Source organism: Arvicanthis niloticus, chromosome 2 (assembly GCF_011762505.2).
Source record: "Arvicanthis niloticus isolate mArvNil1 chromosome 2, mArvNil1.pat.X, whole genome shotgun sequence".
Lineage (NCBI taxonomy): Eukaryota > Metazoa > Chordata > Mammalia > Rodentia > Muridae > Arvicanthis > Arvicanthis niloticus.
The window spans coordinates 29872396-29896788 of record NC_047659.1 but is presented as its reverse complement, the minus strand read 5'-3'; the positions used below and the strand labels follow the sequence as shown (position 1 = coordinate 29896788).

At 41.9% G+C, this 24393-nt stretch overlaps 1 pseudogene; it reads left to right on the top strand.

Moving 5' to 3' along the window:
* Positions 1 to 9960: 9960 nt before the first annotated feature.
* Positions 9961 to 10428, top strand: LOC117704183 (small ribosomal subunit protein eS25 pseudogene; annotated as a pseudogene).
* The last annotated feature ends 13965 nt before the right edge of the window (positions 10429 to 24393 follow it).

Below are 24393 nucleotides of genomic sequence, written 5' to 3'. Positions count from 1 at the left end.
AGGGCTCTAACCAGGTTGTCAGACTTGGTGGCCTCCACCACTTAGTCCACCTTCCTGGCCCTCTTTTAATAAAATAACTTTTTAGGGTACAGAATAATGGATTTCAGACTGGATTAAGCATGTTTAAGGTGGTATGGCTATAGTTCAAAATAATTTCATTGTATTTTTCTTTGTTCGAACTAGAGAAAAGCATTTTATTAATTTATCACACATACACTTTATTCTTGTTTTATTCATATACATTCACTTACATAGTGAATCCATAAACCCAGAATAAGTTGCCTTGGTTATGGTGTTTTTAAACAGTAACAGAAAAGTAACTAAGACACATGTGTATGCAGTAGAGCTGGCCCTGATGACAAAGGCATGGGTGACCCAGTCTCAAGGGTGTGAGAGCAGGAGAGCTGGCCCAGCCCCTCACTGGCTGAAACACTGGGAGAGTGGGCACTGTACCTGAACTGGGCAGCATAGTAGAGCTGGCTTTGGTGGTATGGGTGCAGGTGAGCCCACTGGAAGCATGAGAGCAGGAGAGCTGATCCTGTTTCTTATAGCATTGGGTGAGCTAGCCAGGGCAGTGTTGGAGAGCTTGTCCTTTTAATGTGGGTGCAGGAAAACTGGCAGGCTTACCAGCTCAGCTACCACCCAGGCCCAGATCCAGGTCTTTGAGTTGGTCTGTACCAGCATGTACCCCATCTATGAACTGCTGAAGTGTGTGAAAGGGCTTGTCCTGCAGATCCAAAGCTGCAGGATCTCCATGACACAGGGCTGAACAACAGGATGACTGAGAAGAGTCCCAGTGAGGATCCAGTATTGATGATGGAGCAGAGGCAATGAACATGTTCATAAAGATGTGTGAGCAAAAGGGTATACCCCTGTGTGGGACAGACACGCTGTGACACACTACAGCTTCCGTGATCAAGTGTTTTCTGTGCTTTGTTTTATTTTGTTTTTTTGTTGCTGTTGTTTTTGTTTGTTGGTTTTTAAATTTTCTTTTGCAGGGGAGGTTGCAAGGGAAGATATGAAGGGATGGGAGATGAGTGGGACTAGGGTGCATGATGTGAAACGTACAAGGAATCAATAAAAGAATTTTTAAAAATTTATATCCCATCTATAGCATGCTTAAATTTTTGTACTCAGTGTACAATAAATATGAAAAAAAAACAATTTATTTAAGTTATTAAGAGTCAGTTTACATGTAATTTCTGGGGATAAAGTTATAATTTGAGTATTTCTGTCCCAAGTTAGTGTTAGCAAATAGTAGGCACTTGGAAATCTGCATCATCTACTTAAACATCACCTCTTTTTCATGACAGTGGCAATAATTCCTATATGTTCAATTAATTGTGAGAGCTATATGCGATAATACATATAGTAAAAAAAACACAGTACTTGTCCTGCAGTGTTAATAAAAGCCACATGTGTGTGTACATATGTGTGTGCACATGTATATTGAAAGCAGAAGCTGATGTCAAGTGCCTTCATTCTATAGCTCTCTACATTATTATTATTATTATTATTATTATTATTATTATTATTATTATTACTTTGAGACAAGGCCTATCACTGAAGTGCACCAATTTGACAAGCTTACCTGGGCAATCTCTAGAGATCCTCTTATTTCTATATTCTTATTGCTAGCATTACAGGCACTTGCTATTGACTGTTCCTCCCCAAGAAGCCATCAACTGTCTATAGCTCTTCAGAAATTGCTGGCACGTGCTGCCATAGGTGCTGGGGCTTCAATTTCAGATACTCATGGGTGGCAGGCACTCTGCCAACTGGACCACCTCCCCAGCTCACAATATTGATTTTATAAGTTTAGCTTTGCTCATTTGTTACTTTTCTGAAAATATTTAATAAATTCCTACCTTGTCTAGTTGAGTCTTTACGGGCTCCTATGATCTTAGCATGTGAAAAGAGGAATAATTTGTCTCCCCCCCCCCCCATGTTTGTATCCCTTTTATTTCTCTTGTCTTATTACTATAGCTAAAACTTCAAGTTTGGTAACTTGAATAAGGTGAGAGAGAGAGTACATGCTTGTTGTCTCAGTGCTGATTTTAGAGGAGTGCTTTGTGATTTGCCACATTTTCTTTATTCATTTCTCTCTCCTTGGACACCTAAGTTGGTTCTATGTCTTAGCTAAAGGGAGTAATGCTAGTTTACATTGATAGGCAAGTATCTCTGTGATATACTGACTTTTAGACCTGTCTTAGTTACTTTTCTATTACTGTGATAAAACACATAACCAAGGCAACTTATAAAAGAAAGCATTTATTGGGGTCTTGCTTACAGTTTCAGAGGGTGAGTTTCTGACCATCATGGCAGAGAGCATGGCAGCAGGCAGGCAGGCATGGTGCCGGAGCAGTAGGTGAGAGCTTACACCTGATCCACAAGCATAACAAAGAGAGGAGGCAAACTGAGAATGCCATGGGCTTTTGAAGCCTCAAAGCCCACTCCCAGTGACAAATTTCCTCTAAGGCCACACCTCCTAATCCTTCACAAGCATGTCCACTAACTGGAGACACAACATTCAACTACATAAGCCTTTGGGTCCAGTCTCATTCAAATCATGATAATATCCAGAAGTAGCATTTGGATCACATGGTAGATCTATTTTTAGTTTTTTGAGGCAGCTCCACTCATTTTCTCAGCGGCTGAGACTAGCTTATTACACTCCCAACAGTCATGTATAAAAGTTCATGTTGTCCATATCCTTTACTGCATCATATTTTAGTATGTAAATTGGCTTTCATCTTTATAATTTATATAACAAATAATTGTTCTGAGTGCATTTTTCCTTAAAATTTGAATTCTGCCTTATTCTAAGCAGATATAAATAATAACTGTATAACAACCTATTGTTTAACAATCCGAAGTAAACCAGTAGAAATGCACGCAGAGTTGTATTGGAACCTAAGCCAGGGAAGAGAAGATGCTACTGCTGTGGAAGTCAGTGGGGGAGTCAGGGTTAAGACACAGTCCAGCCACTGAGCTAAGTACTGAACTAAGCTGAAGCCCTAGGGAAGTCAGGAGTTCTCTGCCTATTCCTCCTTGATACACATACCAGGTACTAGATGACAGGTGGGTATGGAGCTATTGTCACTGCAGTGCTAGGTGCCCACAGCCTTACGGGGCACAGATGAGGGGCTATTTCCTTCTCTTTGGTCTGGTCTGCCTGTGCAGTCTTGGAGTCTGGTCTCCCTGATTTTAATAGGCCCATGTGACCTTCCAGTCTCCATTTACCTTTAAAAAATGCATAAAGTGTCAACCTTTCTATTCACACAAATAAGTCATTTATCAATCTGTGCTCTATGGGTGGTATTGAACAGATGGGAGGTGACACCCTCAAAATAGAATCAAAGGCTGCTTGTAAGATGGGATCACTCAGAGCAAAGTCCTGACTGAAAATAAAAAAAAACCCAAACATCGTCGTCGTCGTCATTGTCGTCCTTGTCAACAACAAAACCTCTGTTTAATACAATATTTCCTGATCACACACCCACAGGATTGTGCCATCAGCTAAGGTCAAGTGTTCAAACACATGCACCCCTGGGGTACCCATCACTTTCAAACACTTGGCGTGTCTTGGGATCAATAGTCCCTACTCTGTTCTTTCTCTCAACTTCCCCATCATTTCTCTCTCTATTTTCTTGTCAAGTCAGTTGAAGTTCATCCTTAAATGCATGGCATTGTGAGCATATGACTTCCCTAGAGCGTGAATATGATGATAGCCTAGCATTTTAATGTGTGTCTGGCATCAAGAAAGATGAGTTCGTGTGCATACAAATCCTTACCATTTTTTCTTGATGCCAGATAGACATTTCATATAATGTATTAATAGTCACAAAGATGAGAGATCAGGTATGGAGGAGGGCAGTAAATGGTTCGAAATTATCTTGGGGTTAAAGATGCCTCCAGGGCAATTTGGCTCTGGATTTGCAACAAGTGTTACTCTCAACACCATTGTGTGTGTGTTTGTGTACACATATAATATATGTTACATATTACATTGTTGTATACAGTTATATATTATATATATTACACACATGCATAAATATATAGCTATAAACTGCTGAGTGCATTCAGTGTTGCATGTACATGATTTCAGGGCTATTTTTAGTACTGGATAATCAACTAGGGGGCTGCTCCATGGGGGAAGACTATTTCTGCCTCTCTCAACATCACTTAGTTGCTTGTAGTTCTTTATGGGTAGGTGATTTTTCTCTTCCACATATTTATGGATTTGAGTGTTTCACAGGTATGCTATAGGTGTGGCCAATACCAGTGGAGTCCAGAATAAAGCATCAAATCCCCTGGAACTAGAATTACGAATAATTGTGAGTGGCCGTGTGGGTGCTGAAAATTGAAACCAGGTCCTCTGGAAGAGCAACCAGTGCTTCTAGCAGTTGAGTCATTTCGCCAGCCCCTTTCTCCGTGCTCCCATACACTTTAAGTCACTGCATTCTCTAACAGTTACATAGATCACAGAGAAATGGAGCCTCGTCAACTAGCCAAGTCCTTGAATGCTAGATTTTTCTATTCATCTTCTTAAAACTTTGCCACCTCGCACCTCCAAAAACCTGACAGCAACATGTGCCCAATAAAACAAACATCCTGGAGTCTCCAGCCTGATATAAGATTTTAAAGATACAACGGTGTCTTACGTTTGACTTAATTTCTTCTTAATGTCTAGCACAAATCCAACAAGTATTGATGCATGTCAAGAGGAAGCATATCAGATAACTAGAGATCACTGTAGCATCCCAGAGCTAAACAACACTAAAACCCCAACCTCCTCCTCCTCCTTTTCTTCTCCATCCTCCTCTTCTTTCTTCTCCCTCCTCCTTCTCCTTCTTTGTTGTTGTTGGGACAGGGTCTCAGTATGCCATTTAGGCTAATCTGGAATTTGTAATCCTCTTGCCTCAGACTCCCAAATTCTGGGATTATAGACATGTGCCTCCATACCTCTTCTTCCTGAGGTTTTTGACTAGTTGCCTATAGAAATTTCTTTCCTCCCCCAAAGATGTACCTGTGTGATATCAAATCACTTCAGTATAAAATAAAAGTAATTTCATAAATTTTGGCTTCTGCCAGAATAAGACTTAGTGTCTATTTTCCTTTTCAGAATTCAATTCTATAAATTTTGTTATCACCCAAGCCAGCTGTCAAGGTGGTGACAGGGAATCAAGATGGTGTGACTCAAGAGCTGGCCCTTCTTACAGTAAGCTTTGACCTCCACTGACATGGTGGGGGAACTTCCTTTTTTCTGTCCTGTCACTCCCATTGTAGGGAGAATTTTCAAATAGTTTTTGAGTCTTGTGTATTGTTTCTTAGCTTCCTACTATCCTGGAATTCCTTGCTGTATCCTAAGGATGAAGTATGGCACATACTGAAAGGCCTTGGTCCATGTACATGGGCATCATGCTTGTACTTAACATCACTAAAGCTAAAAGAAGCTTTATAAAGTGTTCTCCATCATATAAAGCCTTGGGAAAACAAGACTTCTCAAATAAATGGGGTTATAACAAATTTACAATCACATGACAACATAACGTTGCTGTCTAGGAGAGTGAGAGAATGGAGAGAATAGAGAAATGGACCGAGGTTGCCAGGCAGCTAAGAACTCTTCCAGTGCTGTCTTCTGGACACAACATGAGCTCCAAGCAACTACCATAATGTGTACAAGATGAAACCAGGCAATAAGTCCAGCCTGGATGAGGGAGGATCCTATGAGGCTCTAGTCCTAAATGATGAGCTGTTGGCAATTGGTGGCTGCAGGAATGAGTCATTATTCTTTAGGGGTGTGGTTATCAGTAGGTTGTACACTCTAATGTGGGCAGTACTAATCAGACATGGTGGGATAGCTAACAAAAGACATGAAGGTGAGAGGGGCACGTGGGGGGTTCTGAGGGAGTGGGAGGAGGACTTGGAGATGTATGTGACCAAGATACATTGCATCCATGTATGAAATTGTCAAAGATAAAAAAAAATATGTAAAAAAGAACTCATTCAATGTTGATGCTCATGATCACACACACACACACACACACACACACATATTTGTGTGGATAAAAGAGAAAGGAATGATGCAAGTCATGGACCAAGATACTTGAGGGTGACTTTTTAAAAGTTGGCAAGACTTATGCTCTGTGCAAAGGACAGAGAAGTAGTAAAATGGGCTAAAGGGAAGATGGGGAGGGAATATTCTGAGATGGAGCATAAGTAACGAAGATATGAAGTCTTCACTCAAGATAATGACTAAGAAAATAGTCAGAAACCAGCCTCTCTAGGACATCACAGTGGCGAGGGGAGTGGCAGGATGTACATTTTCACCAGAGTTGCTGGATTGTGAATCAAGTACCAGGAATTCAAAGACTTTCCATTTCCCAAACATTATGAAAGGAGTCACAACTCCCCTCCCCCATTGATTATTGGAGAGTGTGAATACAGTTTCAGAAATTAAAATTTGTAGTATCACCCTATTTTAAAACCTTGTCATGTTCTTTGTAGTACCTTTTTATTCCTGGGTTTTTTTTGTTTTTTTTTTTTTTGACACCTTTTATTGTTTCCATATGGTGAACATATGTGCTCGCCTTAGAGGATTCTGTGCTGAATGATTTATATGATGCTACAGTTGACTGAAGTAAGAGATTTGATATGCAAAAAAGAGATTTGAACAGCATAACCTAAAATGTCCAACGGAATAGATTTACACGGTTGACTTAGTGTTAGGCATTGGTACTGCTAATTCCCCAAGTGACTAACTTTAAAAGATCACAATCAGTTTCTTCCTGTTCCATATCATTCATTTATTCATTTACTCAACATGAGTAGCAACCAAAAGCCAAGACAACTCTAGGTACCAGAGATGTAAAAATGAAAGACAAGGCCCTCCCCAGGCTAGCAGGCAAGCAAGTAAAAGATAGTATGGGTTCTGATGAAAGTAAACACAGAGGTCAAAGGGGAGATGTCCCCTACTGGGAGGCTGATAAAAAGTCTGGAAAGACATCCCAGAGGCATTGATTGGCATCTGGACTAAGTTTCAAAATTTTAGATGTAGTAGGTTCCTTGAAGTCATAGAGTCAAACATAAAGTTTGGTCAAGATGAATGTCCTCTTAAGAGCTGGAGAGTGCATGCAAGGAGCTTGGTGGTGTGGAGCTTCCGGTGAGGGAAGTTAGCTAAAAGGAGAGTATTCTAGCACCAGAGAGAAGGGAATGGCCTGCGTTGCTTTGTAAGCCAACTTGAGGTGCTGGCAGAACAGTAGTTAAGAAGAACACTACAGAACACAGAACAGAAAGACTCTTCTGACAGCAGGGTGAAAGAATGGAGCAAGGACATTACAGAAGTAGTGATCTTGCTGCCACTCAAATGAGAAATGATTAAACAAAGGGACAGGCAGCATAACCGCAGCTATTGCAGGTAGAGTCGTAAGTGAGGTGATTATCTAAGATCTAATGAAGATGTGAACTGAGAGATTCGAGAAGGTTGTGTTCTTCCCCAGATGTGCCCTCTTCCAACAGAGCCCCATGGAGCTCTGTGCTTTTAAAACTAGAAATGCGTCCATATGAGCTTACGTTCCACATGACAAAACCATGCCACGATTAGAACCATTAAACATCTTCCCTTGGTTAATGACTGGCAGTCCGGGAGTGCCTGGTCACGACTGGGTTACACTAATCAGCCTCAAGGCAAAGAGGGAGACAGATCCAGAGAGGGACCAGAAGTCACCAGACAAAGAAAAAAAAAATCTGTCGCTGGAGAGAGAGTGAGAGAGAGAGAGAGAGAGAGAGAGAGAGAGAGAGAGAGAGAGAGAGAGAAGAAAAAGTCATAAAATTCCAATGTTTGGAGTTTATAGAGAAAGCTCCAGTTCACTTCTTTGGGTCCATTTGCTTGGAATACTGTCTCCAGCCTGTTACTCTGAGGTAATATCATCTTTCTGGCTGAGGTATGTTACTTGTAGGCAGCAGAATGACGAACCCTGTTTTCATAATCATTCTGTTAGCCTGTGTCTTTTTATTCAGGAATTGAGTCCATTGACATTGAGAGATACTAATGACCAGCGATTGTGAATTCCTGTTAGTTTGATGTTGGTGGTGGCAGTGCGTGTGTAGGTGCCTGTGTGTGTACGTGCGTGTATCTGTGTACTTCCTTTCCTTTGGATTGCTGAGGGAAAAGCTGCTTGGAGTGACCCTTCCTGTCACACAGCTGCCAGCTGAATTCCACTGCTGACTCTCAGACTCTCTGTTCTGCCTCCCGTGGCTAACCTCAGACGCACAGCTGCAGTGAGTGACAGGGAGAACCACTGTCCTGATGCTGGACAGATGTCCAAAATAAGCACAGAAAGCCAAATCAGTGTAAAGTCAGTGTAAGACACTGACAGAAACACCATTTTGCTCATCAGGGGCTTCTGACCTTCTTTTGCTGCCCTTTCTTAGGAGACACAGATGTGGCCTTCCAAATATCGCATTGTTTTTAAAAAGTGGTATCTGTCATATGTTTTGTCTGTTTAATAACAACAAGATGAATACAAGTAAAGAGAGAAGAAATACAGAACGCATTTAATCCAAAGGATTAAAGCTGCGGGGAAGAATTGCTACTAATCTTTTGCGTGACCTCTGAACCAAGTGATAAAATTTTAGTCTAGTTGTCACCATTCTTCACAGGTGACATGGTTCTAGTTACAACAGGGCTGGCACACATATGAACTCACAGACTGTGGCAGCATGCATAAGGCCTGGATGAGTCTGCATCAAATAGAAACCTAGAGCTGAAAGGAGAAATGGACACATGCCCCCCATTCCTAACCCAGAAGCAAAGTCCAACTGATAGCCACTTGCAAATGAAAAGTTAATTTTCTACAAGTGAGTCTCACTGGAGAAACAAACCATTCTTTTTTTTTTTTTTTTTTTTTTTTTTTTTTTTTTTTGGTCTTTCAAGACAAAGTTTCTCTGTGTAGCCCTGGCTGTCCTGGAACTCACTCTGTAGACCAGGCCGGCCTCAAACTCAGAAATCTGCCTGCCTCTGCCTCCCAAGGGCTGGGATTAAAGGCGTGCACCACCACTGCCCAGTCAAAACAAACCATTCTTAAGGGTAGGTTCCATGACCCACACTAGATGGCCAACACAAAATGAACTTAAGGTATTTTTAGAGGTTCTTTGATTCATGATGCTTAACTAGACATAAACACACACATATATTAATATATATATATTACTAATATGTATATTACCTTATAGGTACTTTGCATATATATTATGGCCTCCAGTTTTGTGTCTTAATGGGATTCCTGGTTGTTCGAACATGTTGTGTCTGCAGCTACATGCATTTTTGTGCTTTTCCTTTGGCTCTGTTTCTTGTTTGTTTTGTTCTATTCTGATTTGTTTATTTATTACTGTACTGTATTTTACTTTATTTTATGTTCTAATTATTCCTTAGATGCCAGTTTCTTTTCTAAGAAGAGACAGAAAGGGAGTGGAGCCAGCTGGGAGGAGAGGTGGGGAGGGACTGGCTGGGTGAGGGAGAAGAAATCATAATAAGATTATGGGAAAAACTCTATTTTTCAATTAAAAAATGAAGGCTGATATGGAATTTCAAGATACATTAGTATTCACAGATTTGCTTTTTAACCACTATTAACCCTTTGATTTTCCCATGAAGTACTCATTTGAACTTCAAAATATCTGTTTTTGCCTTATCCCTCTGTTGTAGGTTAGGGGTGGTGATAACATAAACTCCCAGATAATGGCTATCTACGGTCCATGAGTGAATGAAAGAATATTTTTTTTTAAATTAACCCAGCTTCACTGAGGCCACAGATAGATGTGCCTGACCCCACACTAACCATGGGATATTATGAGAAGATGGAGACTTCCCAAAGGAGACTGGTAGCTAATACTGGAATGGAGTGCATTTCTGCACGGGCACTGTTGGCATCATATTAAAAATCTATTTCCTCCTTTTTTTCCAACATCTTAGTGAGGCTGCAGTGGTCCACACTACTCTCTGAGTTTCGCCATGCCGCCCAAAGACGACAAGAAGAAGAAAGATGCCGGAAAATCGGCCAAAAAGGACAAAGACCCAGTAAATAAGTCTGGTGGGAAGGCCAAAAAGAAGTGGTCCAAAGGCAAAGTTCGGGACAAGCTGAACAATCTCGTCCTGTTTGACAAAGCTACATACGACAAACTATGTAAGGAAGTTCCCAACTATAAGCTTATTACTCCAGCTGTGGTCTCTGAGAGACTGAAGATTTGAGGTTCCTTGGCCAGGGCAGCCCTTCAGGAGCTGCTTAGTAAAGGACTTATCAAGCTGGTTTCAAAGCACAGAGCTCAAGTAATTTACACCAGAAACACAAAGGGTGGAGACGCCCCAGCTGCTGGTGAAGATGCATGAACAGGTTCAGTCAGCTGTACATTTGGGAAAATAAAATTTTATTGAATCAAAAAAAAATCTATTTCCTTCTGCTCTGTTGTTGGAACCCTGACTGTGTTTAGGAGTCTACCCTCCTCCACATGTTATGGACTGCCGTAGGGGGACAGCTGCAAAGGAAGAAGGGGAGATGGCTTATGGGAGAATGAGTGCATCCTGAGGCAGAGATAAAAGCAGCGTCATATTACGAATGATCAGAACCTCATCGATTTCTGTTGAGGAAGACAGTACAGCAGCAAAAAAAAAAAAAAAGATAAAAAGTGCTGAAACCTGTGACGTCAGAGTTAAATTGGAGACAGTGTGAATTCACAGTTCTCTGTTTACATAATGTAGAGAAGTAAATATTTTTTTTTGTGGCGCTCCATATCACAGATTCAATCAATTGTATATATATCAAATTTTTCTATAGAAGGGTTATGATTTGAATATAAAATGTCCCCATAGACTATTTGAGTGGGTGGAAAATTGAGGAAGTAGGGCCTTGCCGGATGAAGGCAGTCAATGGAGCATAATGCTGAAGGATACACATGGCTACTGGGTCCTTTCTTCATCTTCTTTCTGACTCCCATGAGATGAACAGCCTTCTTTGCTATATCCTTCCAGCTCCATGTTGTTCTGCCTCACTCTGGTTCCCAAGTCAATCAATGGTCACAGGATTATAGACTGAAATCTCTGAAAGTATGAGCCCAAATTACAACACACACACACACACACACACACACACTTTTAGAATATTCCCAACATGTATTTTGTCATAGCAACAAGAAAAGTAGTCAGGGGATGACTATACATTTATGTGTGTCTGCATGTACACTCACCACCTAACTTAGTTCATAAAAGACAATTCCCAAGCAGAGACCATGCCCAGGGGATCTAATTAACGGCTGAGTCTTGGCAAGTAAAGTACATAATGAATTTTGTAGTTCCAGAGAATAAGGAAGTGTTCTTGAATGAGTACATTTTGAGTTATGTGTTTTATTGTTGTTTTGAGGTTTGTTTTGTTTTTCTTATTTCTCTCTCCTTTTTTGGACACATGGTCTTACTCTGTAGGTTGGCTTTAGATTGCTTGCTATCTGGATCAAGCTGACCTCCTGTGTTTACAACCCGAGTGCTGGGATTACAAGAGTGTGCCACCACATCTGGCCTACAAACAACTGTAACAGGCTCCGTATGACTAATGTGAGACAAGTTGAACAACAAAATAACCTTAATAATAAATCACCACCAGGCAGTGGTGGTTGCCACAAGCCTTTAATTCCAGTACTGTGGAGGCAGAGGCAGGTGGATCTCTTATAAGTTTGAGGCCAGCCTGATCTGTTGGGAGCCGACTTTTAACAGAAAGCGGCTAGATTATCTTTGCAGCCATCTGGAACCATATACCCTGATAAGAGATTTGGTTTTCAATGGCCTACAATAGCTGAAGCACACTCTGATATCCCACATAGTTTGTTTTGCTGTTTACTGCCCCCAGCTGCAAGGCGCACGTGGTATCCACGCCTGCAAGGCATTGCAGTGCACGTGCTATCCACACTATACACGCCTGTAAGGCTTACGTCATATCAACACCTGCAAGGCACGTGGCAAAAGCGTATAAATACCTCAGAATTCCCTTCAATAAAAGAGACTTGATAAATGAGACTTGAGACTTGAGACTTCGTATGAGACTTGAGACTTGATCGCACCCTGTCTGGTCTCCATTCTTCGAGTCTCCTGACCCTGCAGCCCCACTCTCTCTCTTGAACTAGAGCACTTAGCCCCAAAGCGTTGAGGCAAAGCGTTGAGACAGAGAGTGCAAGTCCTCAACACTGATCTACAGAGCAAGTTCCAGGATAGCAAAGGCTACACCAAGAAATCCTGTCTTGAATGCAGCCCCCCCCCCCAAAATACAACTTGAATAAAATAAGAATCTGAGTTCATACTAATATAAACAAATGAGATAGAAGAGAAAAATTCTCCTTTATGGCAGCAATCCAAGAATAAATATAGAAAGAATAGTGAAAACAGGGATTACCCTTTGGCAAACACTGCGAATAATTATTCAGGCAAGAATCATCAGTGGATGCTAACAAACATTAGAGAACAAAAGTGTTATAAACGTTTGCCTAGATGGCCTCACAGTATCTTCCCGTAAGCTAGTCATTCAGTAACCAAGTGGTGGGGAAAACACTGGCAGCCACCACTTGAATCAAGGCACTGAAATTACGATCATCAGTAAATAGAGCGTGCGAGGCGCCATGGGTACAGCATCATTTCTGTCACACCGAGGACCAAATACACAGCCTTAATTGGGAAAAAAAACATCAAACAAGCTTAAACTGGGAGTGCATGATAATTGGTCAGGACTCATTATAAATATGAAGGCCAAGAAAACCAAAGACTGTTCCAGACTAAGCAAACTCTAGACTGGCCTTTAGGTAGGAACAAAGTCCATAGGACAACTTAAGTAAGATATTACAGTTGCATTTTTAGGGCATGTTAAAAAAAAAAACAAAACAAAACTATGGCAACAAACTCATTTCTTTTTATCATCTTAATGGTGTTATTTTTTTTTAAATTGAATTACTTAGTGCTGTTGTAGATTTGTTATGGATTTCAGGGCTCCAGGATATCCTGCCTGTGAAGCTGCCATATCTGGAACACTCCAAGGGCTTTAGCCTGAGTCAGAGGCACATTGCAGAGTGATGCATCTTGCCCAGCCTCTCTGCAGTGGTGATTCTTGTTCGTTAGAAGGAGCAGTGGCAACACACAGATGCTGCCCCAAAGTATCTTTGGCTAAGAGGACTCCTGCTCCTTAGTCTTACCTTTGTTCCTTTGGTCCAGTAAGTCATAGGACAACGGAAAACCAGATCTAGGACTTTTAACAGGCTATGGCAGCATGGCCTTGGGAGCATGAGAGCCACAGAAATGACAGAACGGGGTACACCAGGCTGCGTTTCTCAGAAAAGGAAAGCCCTGCTTAACTTCCTCACACAACGCACCAGCACCTACTGGGTGAATGTTTGTTTTCCTGCCTATAATACACTCTCTGTGGTGCATCTAAAACCCAGGTGCTGTGATCTTTGGAAGAGGCCAAAGCTTTCTATGTATTTAATCATTTTGACAGATGAGGCACATCAACTATAATGAACAACGACAAAAAAAAAATTGGGACTATAGTCTCACCTTGTGGCTTCAGAACCAGGCTCTCTCTTCTCCAACTAGACTTCTAAAGTCAGTTCGATGAATAAAGATTTTAATGATATCTGTGATAACTTAGGTAAAGAGGTAGCTTTGGAGCAGAGAAAAGCCCTGTTGATCTGAAGCTGCATAACTGTCAACACTTCCAGAAAATTGTCAGTCGTTTGTAATCAGGAATTAAGAGAACAACTAAAGAAGTGTAATATCTGTATTATTAATTGTGTAAAATCATACAGACATTACTATGGAGCAATGAGAAGACATATTTCTTCAACAATGCTATGATTGGATTCCTGTATAAAAATTATGTTATGTTTTTCGAGACAGGATTTCTCTGTGTAGCCCGGGTTGTCGTAGAACTTACTTTGTAGACCAAGCTTGAACTCAGATCTACCTGCTTCTGCCTCCCAAGTACTAGGATTAAAGCGTGCACCACAACCACCCTGCTAATAAACATCATTTTAAATTGTAAATTGTGTTTGTTTGCTTAATACTTTGCTTGTTGACTATGTAGCCCAGGCTAGTCACTAACCCATGGTCCTCCTGCTTCAGCCTTCTAGTTGCAGAAATTACAGTTGTACTGCACCATACCCAGCCACAGCTGTAACACCATAATCTAAGACCTTATTTTGAGCAATGCTTCATTTAGCTGCGGTGAGCCATCATGCCATGGATTTAAGAGTGAACTCCAAGTGCATATCAAGCTCCTTCTTTGAGTTTCTCAATTGTTGAGGAAGGGATGGAAGGAATCTGTAGGAAGAAGGAGATGATAGGCCTACTCTGGCACAGAGATAAACCAGCTAGATAAGTTACGAAGGCAAGTGACTGTCAAGGTTTACAGCATGGTAGAACGTTCTGTTATCATTACCCGTGGAAAATGCAGCTTTATCAAAAAGTCTTTATGAGCCAGGTGTGGTGGCGCATGCCTTTGATTCCAGCACTCAAGAAGCAGAGACAGGCAGGTCTCTGAGTTGGAGGTCGGCCTGGTCTGGAAAAAGAGTTCCAGGACAGCCAGGACTAAACACAGAACCCCACCCCCCACCAAATGCTTTATGAGTGGTTGTTAGGCTGATGATCTTACTCGAATTTTGTCCAACATCAACAGGCTTTGAATTATGTGTTTGTTTTGGTGTTTGACGGGCAGAGAGGGAGGGGGCACGGACGACTGGAGAGAAAGCTCAGTAAGCTTTTAAGGGCACCTGCTCCTCTTGCAGAGGAAACCCATTTAGTTCCTAGCACCCATGTTGGGAGGAGTGTTCTTCTGTAGCTTTATCTGAAGAGGATCCAGGGACCTCTTTGGACCTCTACAGGAACACACACACCATAAAAATAAATAAATCCAAAAAAAAAAAAAAAAAAAAAAAAAGCAAAAATAAATGCCACAGTGGCACATACCTTTAATTCCACCAGAGGCAGCAGGGTTACTTGGGAGTATGAGGTCAGCCTCAGTACCGTAGTGAGACTATGTCTTTTAAAACCGAAAAGGCCCAGGTATATATCTCAGTGGTGGAGCGATGACCCTGTGTTTCATTGGATCACTTAATTGGGTCATTTGCTAACAGGCTTTGGGCTGTTTTTGTAAAGTATTGTGTCCTGACTATCTATTGTCCAACTCTTTATACCTAGACCTTCTGGGCAAATAGCTAAACCATTCAGATTTTTAGTTGCAAATTTCTAAAAATCTATAAGCCATCTATATAGGTAACAGTACTAACTATAATCTGTTAGCTGTTCTACTTTTCTTCTTTGTTGGCTACAAACTTGAGTAGGAAATCACCAGGGAAATTTCTGGAATTTTTGTGCTGAGGTAAAAATCTATCCATCTTACAGATCCAGGGTCACTGCTGACCTGTTGCAATCATCGAGAGCCAAATTGGGAGAGTCCTGCCCTGTCTTTAGGGCCTGGCTTGCTGTCATTCTTCAGTACAGTTTTGGTTGCCCTAGAACCTTGCCAGCCAGACTGCTCTAGGATGCTGGCCTGAGTCCCTGGCTGAGTCCTGCAACGAGCTCTCAGCAGAGCAAAGCCACAGAGCCAGGACTACTCAGACTAGGTTACAGGACCAGCAACGTTGCCTAAACCAGATCGTCTTTCTGTCCAGCGGATGTGGGATACATTGGTGTCGTGTGTGTGTGTGTGTGTGTGTGTGTGTGTGTGTGTGTGTGTGTGTGTTTCAATATAATTTGACAGAAGTCCCAGAAAAATTTGCCTAGTAAGACTACTTTTCTGCTGTGTCCCCTGGGAGAGATGCCAGGTGGAAGTCCTTTCTTTCAGAACGGATTCAGTGCAGGAAGCAGCAGGATGCCCTTTCCCACCCTTTCCATTCACAGAGTTGTTCAGAGGAGAGAGAACCTATTTTTGTTCTTGGTGCCTATTCAACCCTCGCCCCGCCCACTGCGAGTGCTGAGCCTACCAATCAGTGTCCGTAATTGTGGCCTGAGTTTAAACTCTGGATGCGGCCACACCAGAGGATGGATTCATTTCAGGATCTAGACTGCTCACAAGGCCTCAGGTAGAACACAAGCGAGCAGATTACGACGTTAAGTAACGGCCTCGAGGAGTGAGAGCTTCGAGTTTGGAAATGTTTTCTAGCCAAATGTTTCATGATTCATTGACCAGCTAGCTCATTTAATAGGCCTCAACAACTTATTTACAACAGTTGAAAAAAGCATGTGGACTGGATGCCCATTGATAAATTTTAATCCAACTGGTAAAGGTACCTTAAGATACTTGAAAATACGTGCCTGTGTTTAAGATCCTGTACTGAATTAAGGTAAACTCACGGAGAAGCTGGATAGTGTTCACATCCTGCCTCTAGGATGTGTTTTGTCAAGACTATCAGAAGATTAATTTTCCCTTCAAACTGCAGGTGCTGGGGAGTAAGCTTAACATGCTCTATCATCAAGCTAGACCCCCAGCCAGAATGCAAGCATCCTTTCTAGACAGTGACTGTTGTAAGCTCCAATGAGATGCAGTGACTTAGGTTAACCAAGCAGCAGACCCAGCTCTTATTACTAGCCATGATATCCAAGGTTAGAATGTCATGTTCAGGCTAGAAGGACTGTCAGTGTGATCACACACAATCGTCTTCCTTCATCTGAATCTTAGCTGACTACCCTGAAACAAGCTACTCAATTTCTCTGTGCCTCAGTTTCCCCTTCTCCAACTAACAGGTTTGCTTTACAGGCAAGGCGAGCTAATCCATGTCTAATACCTAAAAAGATATATGATCAATAATAGCATGTAGTTATTCATTCAACACAAACTCCATGGAGATGGCAATGGACTTATGGTTTGTGTCTTATCTAGTCACATGATCTTTAAAAATGACTTCCCAGGGGCTGGAGAGATGGCTCAACAGTTAAGAGCACTGGCTGCTCTTCCTGAGGACCTGGGTTCAGTTCCCAGTACCCACATGGTGGCTCGCAACTACCTTTAACTCCAGTTTCAGGGCATCGGATGTCCTCTTCTGACTCTGACTACCATTCACTCGTGGTATACAAACATAGATACAGGCAAAACGTTCATACACATAGAATAAATATCTTAAAAAATGGCTTTCTAGAAACTAATTTGCATAACATTCTGGGATGTTGGGTAACTGTTGGAGACTCTGGGTAACAGTGTCTAGCTGCTGGTTATACAATGCAGTGGCAACATTACAGTATGGAACGCTCATTGCCTGGTTTCCAGGCCCACCACTACAACCTATTGCTCACCATAACTATAACAGGCTTTTTATTGCTCTATGTTAATGAATCTCTTATTACATCCTTTGGTCAATGTTCTTGCTTCTGAAGATGGGTTAGTATTTTTAAAATCTTAATTCAAAAGGCAAGGATTCAGCACAATGTATTATGTAGATGTGAGAATTATAGTGTAGTAAAGAAGCCCACTTACATGTTTAATGTACAAATTACATGTGAGACGTAGCTCAAAGGCAACGTATGGGAGTCCAAAATTCCAAAACTCATACCAGGGACCAATGAAATATTTATGTCAACACATCATAGGCATCATATTTATATTTGTATTATATTCTATAATGATGAGGCAATTTCCATACATATTCATGTATAAATACACTGAACATGAATACATGAACATATAGTATTATTTGTACTGCATAACAGTTATTTAAAATGAGATATAATGGAAAATATTGTAGATTTTCTAGATACAGACAAAGGGTATTATCAAGTTTAGGGTTATATGTTAAACTTCAATCTATTTCTTTCTTTCTTTCTTTTTTTCAGACAGGGTTTCTAGCCCAGACTGGCCTTTAACTCCCTATGTAGTTGAGAATGACCTTGAACTTCTAATCTTTCTGCCTCCACCTCCCCGAGATTACAGGCATTTGCCATCACTCCTGGTTTATACAATACTGAGAACTGAACCACATGGGCCTCATGCAAGCTAGGCAAGTATTACACCAACTATGTTCCATCCTTATCCCTCCCACTCATATGTAATACTTACCTTTCTACCTCATCTACATGGGCATGGTCTTGCTTGGCAATTGCAATCATATTTTTTAATACAGAAAATATTCAAAGATAGATGTGGCTACCATGTCCCATTCAGAAAGGCTGACATGCTGGTGCAGGTTACCAACAGCTCTCCTTGTCCTGGGAGCCGAGAGTACTGGGAATTTTTAGAGTGCTGTGTGCTTCTACTTAATATTCTGGGAAAGGGAGAGTGCCCTAGCACTTGAAAAGCCCACATATTCCTCTCTCCATGTCTTTCCAGATAGATGAACAGAAGGAACACCCTCTGCCTGTGCACTCTCACTGCAGCTCCTGTGGGAAATGTTTTGTCCTGGTGAGTTCTGAGGAAGAACGCATTTGGAAATTCTTGAGAAACTTGGCCATATAAATAACTCTTTCACTATGGCCCTGTTTAGTTAGGGTAACTATTGCTATGATAAAATGCCATGGCAAAAAGTAACTTAGAAAGAAAAGGGTTGGGCTGGAGAGACCCCTCAGCGGTTTAGAGCACTGACTGCTTTCCCAGAGGTCCTGAGTTCAATTCCCAGGAACCACATGGTGGCTCACAACCATCTGTAATGGGATCTGATGCCCTCTTCTGGCTCATCTGAAGAGAGCAACAGTGTACTCACATACATAAAATAAATAAAAATTTTTTAAAAAAGAAGAATATATCTTTAAAAAAAACTTGCCTATAGGCCAATATTATGCAGGCATTTTCCCAGTTAAGAATCCCTCTTCCCAAATGACTCTAGTTTGTGTCAAGTTGACCTGAAACTAACCATATCTGGTTTTCCAAGATATGATGACATAACAGGCAAGGAAGTCAACATCTGATAAAGGGAAAATGAACAGTTTGAAGAGACTTCTGTTCCCCATTTCTGGAGCATTTCGTCTCCTTTGCCCTTCACACTCATTAACTGCGCCTGCACAAATGAATGGATGGATGAATGAATGAAAAGGGGAGGCAACAGATGGATCAGTGTGCAAAGGTGTCTGCCACCAAGCCTGACGGCCTGAGTTTGATTGCTGGGACTCACATTGTGGGAAGAATGCCAACTCCTGGACTCTATCTCTAGAGATAGAGGAGCCAGACACACTATGAAGTTTTAACAGGCACCCAATTCAGGTGACCCATAGCCCCTGTGAAATTCTTTGTGAAGTTGGTTGGATGGTGTTTTGCTGGGGCAAACACAGGAAGGAACATTTCCTTAAAGTGGTCACAGGTGTGAAAGGCTAAGGCCAACTTGTAAAGGAGTGGCATGCTGAAGGCAAGAGAACAGAAGAGAGGGTGTTCTGCTAAAGCAAGCACGTGAGAGGACACACGATGAAGGATTGACTCTTTGCTAATGACACACGTGTGTTGGTCCTCCTTACGTTGCATAGTTGAACTGTATTTGTTGAGACTCCATAAAGAGAAACAAAAAAACTTCTGGTGGTGTGCTGAAGTTTCTTGCAAACTCAGGCTGATTGGCAGAGTGATGTCAGCTGAGACAGATGCACGTGCTAAGGCAAGACCCATGGAAGACAGGTGATGTTTGGAGGGTATAAATAGAATTCAAAGGACAGTGACACAGGCTGAGCTTGCTGGTACAGATAGCTGTGCAATGCTTGTAGAACTCACGTCTTTGCTGATTTTCACTTCACTGAGGGAGGCATATATGAAAACTTCTGATGTTCCTTCTGGTCCCTCCTGCTGACTTGTGTCAAGGCTGAGGCCTGGCAGTCTCTCCTAGGTCAAGTCACCACTGATGCTAACCTGACCCTACAGAACTGGACTGCTGGTGTATCTGAGAAGTGTTTGTGAGTGGACTGAGCTGCCGCTGCCTGCTAACCTGTGAACTGAACTGCCGATTTCCAGGTAACACAGATGGGAGTTGAAAAGAACCTTTTCTAAACAGGTCCACTCATCCCCTCTACTCCCCCACCCCATATTCTTTCTTTCCCACTACTTCTTGGGGGTGGTGGGCTACAAGGGAGATTAAAGCAGTTAAGAAACATCATTAAAAGTAGGTTTTTGGGCCGGGCGGTGGTGGCGCACGCCTTTAATCCCAGCACTTGGGAGGCAGAGACAGGCAGATTTTTGAGTTCGAGGCCAGCCTGGTCTACAGAGTGAGTTCCAGGACAGCCAGGACTAAACAGAGAAACCCTGTCTCGAAAAACCAAAAAAAAAAAAAAGTAGGTTTTTGAAAACAAAGTTACACCCCTGCCTTTGGGAAACATGACCCAGAGTTGCCTTCCATACCCTAGTGAGCACCCACTAGGTGTCAGCGCCCACACCTGGGTGGCAATGGTTCCCTGACTTAGCAGGTTTATTTAGCTCACCTGCTATGCCAAGTCAACACTTCAACACCACCTGTGACTCAAGGAGTTGCTCGGCATTCGGGCCATCTGGATACAAACACCACAGGCAGTGGTGAGATGGTAGTGACCAGACAGCAATGATGGAACTGCCAGCTAAATTGCCTATACAGCAGCAAGCTTTGTTCAGCAACTGGCTAGGTTTTAGTGCCTTCCTGGTGAATTATCATTTTTTTTAGAGCTCTCTGCAAGATGGTGTCTCTTAATTCCTTTTTTGTTGTTGTTGTTTTTGTTTGTTTGTTTGTTTTGTTTTTTGAGAAGGATTTCCTATAAAGATGTGAAATATGCTGTGGACAAACACCAAAAACTACAGTAGCATCATTTAATATTGATGGGGTGATAGGAAAATTGTATTTGTCTTCACGAACAGTGACCATAAGATCACCTGGGATTTTTAATCGTTAAGATTTGTTGTTGCTATTGTTATCCTGGGTCCGGTGCATTTTTTCCAGAGCACATTTTTGAAAGGATCAAAAGTCACTAGAAATGATTTTTATTACTGGGTGTCTACAAAAAAAAACCCACATGAAATGCAACATTCTCCATAGTTATAACACCGAGGATCGAAAAGATAGTCCCCAAGCTTCCTACTCTCATCCTACGGCTCTGTGTTTGCAAGCATTCACCTATGTAGAACTGGGAATGAGCCCTCAGTGGCGCTGGTTCAAATCACTTGTAATCATTGAAAGCCAGAGTCCTGGAAAACTATGAGGCTGGAACACAATAGGAAATCTTCCAGGCTTTGACAGAATGCAAGAACGATTATTGCAAAGTGTTGTCCCGGGAGGGGGATTATTTAGTATCCGGAGTAACAAGGAATGAGGTAAAGCAGTGATACTACCTTGAGAGCCTATCTGCCTTCCAGCTCCTTTAATGCTGAGAAAAGGGAATTTATATCTAATGAAGCACTGAAAGCCAACTAAGATGGCACTCTAGACAAAGCACTGGACAATGTATAGTGGAAACCTTTCTAGACAACAAGAAATGAAAGGTCCCCCCATGCTCCACGACCCCGTGTCAGTCTTTGGTGACCTAATGTTTCCAAAGAAAACATTTCCCCCCTGTGTTTATCAGAGAGGAAACAACTACACTCAAAGCCCTGTACAATTTAGCTTAAAAATTGCACAGTGCCTAGGAAAGGTGACAGGAAATGGCTACGACACTGAGGCTGAACAGGCAGCTGGCATGAGTCGCTAGGGGTTGCCCTTGCTGAATTCCCCTTCTCCTTTCTGTCTTGTTCCTCACATTTCCATAATTTGGTCCACAGTAGATTTCAGCCTTGCCTGGGACCTTGGGCATTTGACTTAACTCTTTCTCTGGGAACTCTTTCTCTGTGTTGGGTATATTGGGATTTATAATTAAGTCTCTAATTAGACTTGGGCTCTAGGGACTCAACAATTACAAGCTGTCTCTATACCTTCCTTACCCAGAACCTGAAATCTGTGTTCACTATTTATTACCATGATAAGTGAACAACTGTTCCACACATGCCTTATGCCCAAGTACCTATCGATGCTAACACCTCCCGTATCATCACCCATGGCTCCATGATGGTGCACCTATGAACCAAGGTACCAAGAATAGAGCCTTTCCTCTGTGTCTCCCAGGTTCTTCATTAAGAGATCATGTGTTGTTTCTTCACAAGCACACTGTCATCCTGCAGGTCTGACTGTCTAGTAGCAAACATTTATAAACAGCTCAGGCTAAGTTGTCCAAATGGGAATGATCACAGCAGCCCTTGGCTTGGGATGTATTGAACCAATACCTTCAATGCATGCTTTTCAGACGTTGAATCGACTTTATCTTACCATCCAACAACTATGTCTCCTCTTATCAGTCTCATTTTGCTCTAGGCTCACCCGGCTGGTGAAGAAGTTATTGTTGTATGAAGTTCTTTTTCTTAAAGATGGATTTTATTTTCAATCATGTGTGGACATGGATCAGCACAGGTGGTCACACATGTGAGAATGCAGGTGCCTGTGGAGTCTAAAAGAAGGCATCAAGAAGCTGCACTTAAAGGGGCCACCCAGTGAAGATGCTGGGATTTAAATTCAGGTTCTCTGGGAAAGATGTACCCTTTCTTAACCCCTGAGCCATCTCTGTAGCCCCTGCATGAAGTTCTCAAGGTGTCTTGGGTACGCCTGGCCCAAGTTCCTTTGCACCAGCAGATGCTATCTAGGCCTCAATCTTACACGCCTCTGCTTGGTTCTCTTTCCCTCCTTCTCTGTTTCTCTTTGCTTCGTTATTCTTATTTAGAGACTCCGAATAGAGCTGTCCTTCCTAGCACCCATGTTGCCTAGCACTGTAAGATATGACTGCTGTGGCTTCCGGCCTAGGAATCACCAATGAAGGTGCATTGGGACTTGCTAGCTGGGCTGCTAGATTGGAGGAAGGCATTCCAAGGGAAAACCAAACTGATTCCATCTTAAGATATCTGGTATGAACCTGGCTTAAAATAATTGTATTTGTCTAAAATGTGGGTGCTTCAGAAAACAGCAGGAGACTGTTTAGTGGAGTGAAAACACCTGGCACAGCTCTGACACTGAGGGCAGGGGATGGTGAGAGGAATAGCCTTCCTCTGGTGCACAATGGAGATGTAAAAAAATAATGAATCAAGCATTGAGGGAAATTAAATAGGAATCATTCACTAAAAATTAATCGGCTCGCATCCCGTTTTAGCAAACCTTTATAGTCTGTGTCGTGTGTGCTATGCATCTAGGGTGCATCTCAGAAGTAAATCGCCTAACACACAGGAGGCCTTGAGTATAGTACTGAGCTCTGAAAAAAACAAACAAAACTTAAGAAATAGGTAACCCATCCTGGGCAGAACAGGTCACAGTCATTGTGGAGGAGGCAGATGGACACATGAAATCATCAAGAAGACTGATGTCACTGAAGTATACCAGTGATGTGCATAGGAGGGAAAGGTGAACTATGTATACATATACGGGATCTGAGGAAGCCTTCAGGGTCAGAAAAGATCTCCCCGAGGAAGTGAGATCAATAACCCAAGAGGAATGAGGGTGGAGAAAAGGAGAGGAAATGCCCCAGGAATGGAGAACAGAAGCGTCTCTTCAGTCTGTTCATTTCTATCATGTGTATTCTTAACACCGTCATCTAACAAGCGAGGTTCGTTCTCACATCTGAGTGTTTGAGGTTTCTGTTTCCTCATGAATGAGGACTCTTGGAAAGAAGCTGTCTGCAAAAGACTTGATTAGAACTTTAGTGATGTGGGAAGGTTGGAATGTTGCAGGTCCAAAACCTAATTACCTTATCATGGACTTACCTTATCCCCTTTTATAGCTGCCACTCTTGGCCGTGACCTGTGTGTCAGAGCTAACATCCTTTGGCTCATAGATAAATTGTTTTGAAATTTATTAATGTAAAAACAACTAGCCCAAAAGATAAATATCTGAGGCCCTCGGAGAGATTTCCCCATCTTGCTCTAACAGCCTCTTTGATGCACCTACCGATGTATTTTAAAATTGCCTTAATTTGTAACTTTCTCTGATCTGTTGCTGTAAACACTCCAGGAAACTGTTTCCACATTGGAACAGTGTATTTGGGGAATCTTCCCAGACCATGGTCATTGTAATTGCTCCAGAATAAACTATGTGTTTTATTCTTTTGAGGTGAAAGCTCTTTCTTTTGACAAAGACAGAAACAGACTTATTTGAAGAAAGAAAAAGTTCTTTCTTCAAAAACTCTGTGTAGTTGGCTACCATTTCATCAATCACAACAATAAGAAATGTCAGTTATGGGGACAAATGAGAACAAGGTGGCACTTGCTGCCAAGCTGACAACCTGAGTTCAATTCCTGGGCTGCACATGGAAAGAGAAGATAACCATTCCTGCAAACAATCCTCTGACCATCACATATACAAAGTGCAAAGGTACACACAAACACACACACAAAATATATACATATACATAAATATGAATTC